Source organism: Manis pentadactyla, chromosome 18 (genome assembly GCF_030020395.1).
Source record: "Manis pentadactyla isolate mManPen7 chromosome 18, mManPen7.hap1, whole genome shotgun sequence".
NCBI lineage: Eukaryota > Metazoa > Chordata > Mammalia > Pholidota > Manidae > Manis > Manis pentadactyla.
Genome location: NC_080036.1, coordinates 10978808 through 10987747, shown reverse-complemented (window position 1 = coordinate 10987747; position 8940 = coordinate 10978808). Strand labels below are relative to the sequence as shown.

Genomic DNA, 8940 nt, shown 5'->3' with positions numbered 1-8940 from the left:
TTTCCTCCCTCAGAATGGGGAGGGGACCTTCTACATTTTCTCTGAACAAGTTCAAAGTTGTGAGCTCATCCTGAGACCAGCAAATTGTATTATATGGAATAGACCATGCTATTTTATTCACATTGTTCTAAAGAAGGTATGGCGATTTTTTCTTTTTCCTTTAAAACTAACATTCAAGTATGGCAGCAGGAGATACATTAAATTCATCACTGGAGTTTATTTTGCACAACCCATGTATGTACTTTAAGACACTCTGACTGATTCTGTAATAAATCAGAAACTGTGATACAAATCTAGTGCTAGTCATGTCTTTAAGATTTAAGAAACAATACAAATTATAAAGAGCTTAATTACTTATTTTCAGCCCAGGAGCCAGTGTTTCACCCTGACTTTTTTTTTCACTTTGTTTTGAAGATGAAACTATTTCCCCCTAGAACAAACAAAAGTAATAATCGGTGTTATAGTAGACCTCAGGTTCAAAAAGTTCAGGGGTCTGCGGTTGAGAGTGGGAGACATAGGTATGCACATGATGCAAACAGCTGGATGTATGTAGATATCCAGAGTTCTGTTGCAATAAATTTGCTTTTAATGTTTATTTGCTTAAAGCAGTGTTTCTTAAAATGTGGTGTCCAGACTAGTGCCATCAGCATTGCCTGGGATATTATTAGAAATGTAAATTGCTGGGTCTCATTCTAGATCAACTGGATCAGAAACTTGGGATGGGGCCCAGCTGTTTTAATGAGGCTTTTGGGTGATGGTGATGCCTGCCAAAGCTTGGGAACCTCTGGCCTGAAGACACTCAGGCACCTGAGGGGAGTGTGTGAAAAAGCAATTATATCCATGGGGTTGTCATGAACCATGAGACAAGTAAATGTGTGTCTTTGCAACCTCAAATGTATTGGAGACATGTTATTCCAAGACTAGGGGAAAACCATCAGTATTGTGGCTCTTGGAGGGGAACATACTGAAGGTCAGAAGCCAAATTCCCATCTGTAGGATGCTGGGAACCCCAACATAATGATGCAAAAATAGAAATAATGTTTGCATATGTATAGACAAAACTGCAGAAAGTAATTCTCATTTAAATGTTCTAGTTCCATGCAAAAATGATAACTTGTATTGATTTTTCTTTCATATAGCAATTTCAGTGTAAAAAGTACTTACAAAAACCTCATTTCAATTCTCATACCACCCTCACACATTAATTGGAGCATTTATTAGTGACCTTTAAAAGAAAGGGAAGTTGGGGCTTTTTGAAGTACTGTGATTTTTTCAAAATTATCTAGCAGGGGAAAAAGTGATGCTGTGCGTCTGAGTCTAAATCCAGGGTTCTTTCATCAGAGATACAAAATCCATCTAAAACCTTTAAAGAAAACTTGCTGGGAATCGTGTGAATAGGAGTAGAAATCCAGTTTAAAACACATATTAATGTGTAATGTTTAAGCCAACATAAACAAATCAATAAAAGCGCTGCTAGTTATGAGACAGATTAGTTTTATTTTTCTCTATGTAGGTTTTGTTTCAAAGCAGAATGTTTAAGTGATGGTTAATTTTATTTGTCAATTTGACTGAACCAGAGGCTACCCAGATTAAACTTTAATTCTGGGTGTGTCTGTAAGGATGTTGCTGGATGAGATTATCATTTCAGTCAGTGAACAATAAAGTAGGAACAAAATTGAACAAAAGGCAGAGGAAGGAGGAATTCTCCCCTTTTTTGCTGCCTCACTGTTGAGCTGGGACAGCCCATATCATCTCCTCTTGCCCTCAGACTGGGAGTTGCACCATTGGGTCACCTGGTTCCTTAGCCTTTTGTACTTGGACTAAATAACACCGCCAGCTTTCCAGCTGGGTCTCCGCTTGCAGACAGCAGGTGCACCACAAGATGAGCAAATGTGTGTCTTTGCAACCTCAGATACATTCGAGACACATATAGTCTAATTGTGCTTCTCTGGAGAACCTTGACTAACACAATAGCCCTTTTAAAGGATTAATGAACCAATGGTGACTTTTTTTTCTGGGAAAAAATGACTTCTCTCAATCATCTTTATGGGACGTTTTCCTCAGAGACACATTGCTCTTAGGCCATGAGTCTCAACTCCAGCCGCACATTAGACTCATCCTGGGAGTAAGTGAAGCTTTTTAGAGAAGACTGATCCCTGGTTCATACCTTTACCCCCAGCCAATTAAGTCAGAATCTTCAGGGTCAATTTTAAAAGCTCCCCAGAGTTTCTAAAGTATAATCGAGGCTAAGAACCAGTATATTGGTGGAAAACAAAGAAGGAAGTTTAGGAGAAGTCACAAGACTGGACTCCATAATAAATGAATAGAAAAATGGATCATAGTGTACTAGACATTACCTTACATGACCAAGAGTCCATGCAGTCAAGAATTTTTCTATTTATGTTGATATGTGCACTCATTGCTATATTGTCTTATATTTGTATACAATATGTTCATATGTGTGACTTTTTTGGGAGTTCTTAATTTTCAAATTAGAAACCATTGTTCTGATATCACTCTCCCGGCACTCACACCATCAGGCAATGCCAGCTCTCCCGGCGGCAGCGAACAGATGGCCGTCTGGAGGAGGGAAGAGAAACAAAGCTCAGGTCATGCCTCAAGAATGCCAACCACCATGAGGATTTCCTGCAGCACAGGGAGTCTGAACAATTCATCAAAGCCCTTACCAATCAAGGTTGGTTTACCCTGGGCTCAGTACTCATGGGAGTGACCCTCCTCTTTGGGTTGGGCTTTTTGTTGGATACAGGGAACTGATTTAAAAGTCACTTAGACTAGAAGACGAATCCTGGAGCTTCCTTGTCTGTGAAACAAAGGTGTGAAAGAACCCCACAGAGTCCGAGTGAGTGCTAACTAAGGTGCAGACCTGCCTAGTGCAGGGCTGGCGTTTGGGTTCTCTACATCCTAGGAGGTTCCGAATGATTGATCTGTGCAACATCAGCCTCAGGAGTGGCTTTCAAAGCTATCTTAGGGAGAAAGTTTGGGAAAACATTGCACATCTTGTTTCAGGGAGGAATGTTCTAGAGAGGAACATGGCATGTGGGGTGCACGTTTCCCAGTCATGATAGTATGTACACCAGCACCTAAGTAACTGCACTAAGAACACCTTTGCTCACCCCAATATTCTCCAGATGTATTTGGCAATTACAAAAATACCATTAACATCTGGGGAAATCCGTGGTCTGAAAACTTCCTTTGGGAAAGGCTCTTTCTTATGTGGATGAGAAACCTTAGGCCAGTATTGGGGAGTAGCGTTTCTGTGGCCAATCTGCTTTTCTCTGGCAGCCCTTTTTGTCTCCTGCACATGTCCTATTCTGACCATCATCAGAAAGCTGTGGGCCATTCCTTTGCTAAGGGCTTCTGAAGCCCTCTGCATTGCTCTACAAAGTGAAGAGGTGGACAAAAGCATTTGAATCAGATTGGAAACCAAATAGTTACTGGGTTCTACGTGCATGACAATGAGTTTTTGAGATCATGGCACTATTTGTTTTCATTGAATAGTCAATTTGATGAAAGGGCTTTATTAATCCTTTTAGAAGATGATTATAGAAAATATTATATATAACACCAAGGTCACGTTCTTTATATAACTCCAAATGGAGAGTACATTGCATGGCTCTAAAATTAGAACTAGATCTTTTGCAAACTACAATATCCAATAAATGTCAAGTCGACTTTGTACACTGAAGCCCTTCCAATGAGAGTGAACTTACACAGTCACAGTGTTATTTTTAATTGCCTTCAGCATAATTCAGTTTGCACTGTTCAAGTGAATCTAATTGTGAGACTTACAACTTTTTATTTAGATCCAAAATCTCCAAACAATAAAACCAAATCTTCATTCTAGGTCAAGTCTTATGGTGGAGGACATTTTGCCCTGCAGCTTTGCATACGTATGCCAGGTAGAAGGTCAGTGGTGTGACATGCAGGTAAGATAACTTGGGATCTTCGTTTTTTAGTTTCAATATCATTTAGAAAATTAACACTGGGTTCAGTGTGCTCCCCCTTTTCCCCTTATTCCTTTCTTCCTTTTTTTTTTTTTACTCAAATATTAACATAGTTTTCTCTTAAATTTTTAGAACCTTAAAGCTGGGAGAGATTTGAAGATCACTTTATATATGAAGAAATCATTTAGAAGATGAAAGATATTTGGTGAAGTAAGATTATAGTGAAATCACAGCCTTTCTCTTTGATATCTCTCTTTTACTTATATCCAATCTTATTAAAAATGAGACAATGCAACCGGGTGGTTTGAAACAATTTTTCAGAGCTTTTACCAAGAATATACATTTCTTTTTCTTCAAGTGTGAAGTTGTAATAATTTTGGTCTTCAACAACCCTTTTATTTTCATATGTACACTATATCCTAAGTTAATCATAAAATGTCTGTGTATAATTTTTTCAATGCATACATACTTGGTGTATTCTGTGCTTCAGATTACATTTTAGAACAATGTTCCTACTTGTGTGTGCATGTGTGTGTGTGTGAGAGAGAGAGAGAGAGAGAGACCTATCTATCTGTAAGTCTTCAATAGTTACAGAGTTCATGTAACCTAAATGGAAATAAAAAATTCTAACCCTTTCTCTCTCCACTCCCCACCCCACCAATAAAACCCTCCAAGATTTAATGTGAGTGAGACATATAGTCAAAATGTGATTTCGTAAGAAAAAAATAAGATAGAAAGGGGAAAGATAATTCAAAGAATAGGAGATCATGGTTCTAAATGGGCAAGATGTCAAGAAATCCAACTTCATTGCACAGGCTCTTTCTCACCCAGGTTTCGTTAAAGTCCTGTGACTCTCCACCCTGCCCCCTGGGATCCATCCTCTGCTCTCAGTGGGTTACCCCCAAGTGGGTGCTGCCAGCAAGTAGATGGGCAGTAAGAGAACAGGAGTATGCTGGTTATAGCCCTGCATGCTGTGTACCTTAGTCACAGCTTCAAATGTGATTTTTTTCCTCTGCTTGGTCATAGCTATACTAAATCACAAATACAAGGTGTGTGGGATGGGATCAAGCACCATGATCCACAGATGACAAACTGAAATAAGTGAGAGTTTGGCAAGGCTGTTAAATATAAAGTCAATAGAAAAAAAATTGTAACCTCAGCTGTCATCAAAACACTATTAGAAAGCAAAACTAAAATTTCTGTTGTTTAACATAGTGTAGGGGAAGAAAAATATTTTCCTCCACCCTTCTTAGGTTTCCAGCTGGAGCTCTGCAGTAAATGACAGATTTATAAGAGAAAGTATACAGATTTATTTCATGTAAGTTACACATGGCAGGGGACGCCTCATAAGGAAATGAAGACCTGAAGAAGTGGCAAAATCTAAGTGCATATGTATCAGGTTGAACAAAGACAGTTATGGAAAAGTGAACTATTTGGGAGACTAAAGGAGGACAAGGGTTATTTTAACAAGGTCTGTTTGTGCAGCATTCTCTGGGCTGCTACTCCTCATCACGGTGCTAAGACTGTTTCTCTCCTCCTGGCACAAGAGATGATAGCTTTCACATGGGAGTTTTATCTCCTACTTTAAGGAAGAAAAGGGAGGTTCCTTCTTGCTCATGTTTTTCAAGTGCCTTTATCTCAAATAATCCTATGCCAAAGTAATATATTTTGGGCTGGCACATTCTGCCCCCCTTAAATAGCAAAAACTACCAAATACCTAATAATGAACCCAACAAAAGATATATGCACAACATGTACAGAGGAAAAAAAAGTAACAACTTTGTTTTGATACATTAGAGATGATCTAAATATATGGAGATGTGCACCAGGCATATTGAAGGAAGACACAATATGGTAAAGCTGTGGATACAAATCTCAAAATTTGAGCAGGTGTCTCTTAGAACTTGATAATTTTTTAAAATTCATATCAAAATGAGGAGGTCCTAGAATAGACAAAGAAACAAAAAAAGAGGACTTGCTCTGCTGTCAGCAATGGTGATAGAGCTGTAATAAATGTGGCAGCTTGGCCTAGGGCTAGGGACAGACAGACAGGCCAGGGGCGTAGGATCAAGAGCCAGAAACTGGCCCAGGCATATGCTGATACTTGATATAAGACAGAGGTGGTACCATCAAGTCGGTGGTGTCGGGGGCATTTAGAATCCATATGGAAAAAATATGATCTCTCATCTCACACTACATAAGAAAATCAATTCAAGAAAGAATATTGAACTATATGTGAAAAACAAAACTCTAAAAGCTTTGGAAGATGATATAGGAGAATCTCTTTTTTCCCCTTCATTATTCAGAAACACATCTTAATAGAATATAAAATGAACATTAGACATAAAACACCAACACATTTGACTACATTAAAATTAGTAACTTTTGTTTTAAAAAATAAAGCACCATCAGAAGAGTGAAATAGTTAGGAGCTGCAGAGGAGAAGATACTCGCAATGCAGGACTAGAATCAAAAATGTCTGCCAAACTCCTATCAATATCAATATGAAAAGGGCCAGGTGAGGAAAGGTGAACATAAGGTTTGTAAAGACAATCCGCAAATGAGGAAATCTGGAACCAATAAACATAAGAAAAGGGGCTCTGATCTTTTTAGTAAGAAAAGAAAGGCAAATTAAAATCATTTAGGTACAATTACATATATAAGTCCATTGGCAGATACTTAAAAGTCCGAAAATATCAAATGTTGATGAGAAAGTGGAGCAGTTTGAGCTCTTAACAGGGCTTTGAGAGAGTGCAAAGCCCCACTACTGCTCTGGGAGGTGGCTTGGCGGCTTCTGTAAGCTGAGGACGTGCACCACCAATGCCTAGTAACTCTTTGGTTAGGGGGTGTCTCAAAGAAACGTCTACATATGTGCACCAGCAAACAGGAGCAAGGGCCTTCAGAACAGTGTGCTTGAAATAACACCAAACCAGAATCAAGGCAAGAGTCTCAAATATCTTCCACAAGCAAAAATAAATGAACGGTGGTATATCCCTGTAATGGAATATAACACATAACCAGAAACGAGTAAAACACAGCCAAGCTAATAACAAGGATGGATTTTTACTGAATAACAAGTATTCAGGGAGGGAAGCAAGGTGCAGAATAGCACTCCCATCCTTGCAACTCACATAAATTTCCCCAAACAAGCAGAACTGGAGGATGTGCATAGGGATGCATATATAGTTGGTAAAATTAGAAATGAAAGCCCAGAGAACTGTGTGTCACAATATCAAGGTAATAGAGACCTGTGGAAGGAGGGAGAGGATCGTAATCATGGAGAGCCCACCAAACACCCCTGGGCAATGGGATAGACATGCATGATGCATGCATCTCCTTGCATTTCTCAGGTATGTACACATATTCAGAAAAGGGAGTAGTATTGGAATTGGTGTGAGGCCAGGAAGGTGGGAACAGTGTTCTAAACAACAGGAACAGCATACACAAAGGCCCATGGCAAGAGAGGACAGACATTGAAAGGCAGTTACTCCAAATAGATGGACCCTATTACATACTTTTAACTCAGGTTACACTACTTTCCTTTCAAAATATTGAGTCAAGTATTCATTTTATAGTTCTTCATTTCTCTCTATAAATACATTGAGACATTAAATAACATAAAATAAATATATCCCACTGATTCGCATTTGCAGATTAGAAAATACTGATTGCTAACACCATATAATTAGCAAATAACCGTTATGAGCACATGTTAATTTCTATTAGACTTAGAAAGATGTTACTTTCTTCCCAGGCATTACCTTAATATTTGCCATTTATTCCTTTTATTATTCTAGTAGTAATCTTTTTACCCATTAACCATGGTAAAAAAAATTACATTCCATAGTAAACATATAAACTGCTAGCATGCATATTTTAATGAGATTCCAACAATAAACTAATAGGAATAAATTATTTTTGAATATGCTGACTGAAAAAATTTTGTGTAAATATCAAATCCAAAAAAGGAATTTGTAGAAATTCTTTAAATTTTGTTCAAAATACAATAATTTCATTGCTTTAGATATAAGAAATCATTTAATTAATGGATTACCTCCAAATAACTGACAAAGGGAGTACTGCGGAATTTTGTTTCTGTCACACTACTGATTTAATTCCGTATTTAATACACGATCACAGCAAACATCTTTTAATGCCTCCTTTTTTTCTTGTCACAACAATATTGAGCACAAACTCCTAGACTACAAGTATTTCTCAATAACTTTTAACCTCTATAAATAATTTGCTGTCTTTTCTGCCACATTTTTCTAGATAGATTGATTAGTTATTGAGTAAGAAAATGATCCCATTAAAAAAAAATCTGATCTTATACATTCTAGTGGAGGAAAAAAATTTTCCTTGGCCCTCTTAAGGTCCCTGATGGGTCTAACAATTAAACTGATGATTAACACAAGAAAAGCATACAAACGTATTTCATGTAAATTTGATAGGACACTGGAGCCTTCTTCATAAGGAAATGACCTGAAGAAATGGTTAAGCCTGAGTATTTTTAATACTAAGTTTGATGAAAAGTGGAAAGTTGTGGAAAAATGTGATAAGAGAAGAAGTATGAGCCAAAGGTAGTAAGCCAGGAACTTAGGAAGGCCCACTGTCAGGTTTCATCTCAGAGAAGGATACACCTTCCTTCCAGGTATAGGCAGGGCACCCGGCATGAGAGCATCTTATCACCTGCCTCAGGGGGTTAGGGAAGGTCAGAGAGTCCTCCCTGCACATGATGTTTCTCAGATTCCTTCAGCATAAAATATCCATTATGCCAAATTGCCATATTTTGAGGCAGTGCATTCTGTACCCTGTTACCATGAATGTAACTTAGTGAGAATGCCAGCAATCAAACAGCTCAATGAATGTTAGCTGATTTCACTGATAAATTTCAAAAATCCCGTTTCAATTTTCATTAGTTATGGGCAACTAAATATGTGCAAGTAAAAATTAAACATTTACTTTATATTTCACA

General features: G+C 38.0%; 1 long non-coding RNA gene across 1 annotated transcript; it reads left to right on the top strand.

Moving 5' to 3' along the window:
• Positions 1 to 2575: 2575 nt before the first annotated feature.
• On the top strand, positions 2576 to 4251 carry LOC130681494 (uncharacterized). Its single transcript, XR_008994683.1, has 3 exons — positions 2576 to 2695; positions 3866 to 3947; positions 4098 to 4251. It is a non-coding gene; the product is annotated as an uncharacterized LOC130681494 (long non-coding RNA).
• Positions 4252 to 8940: the final 4689 nt, after the last annotated feature.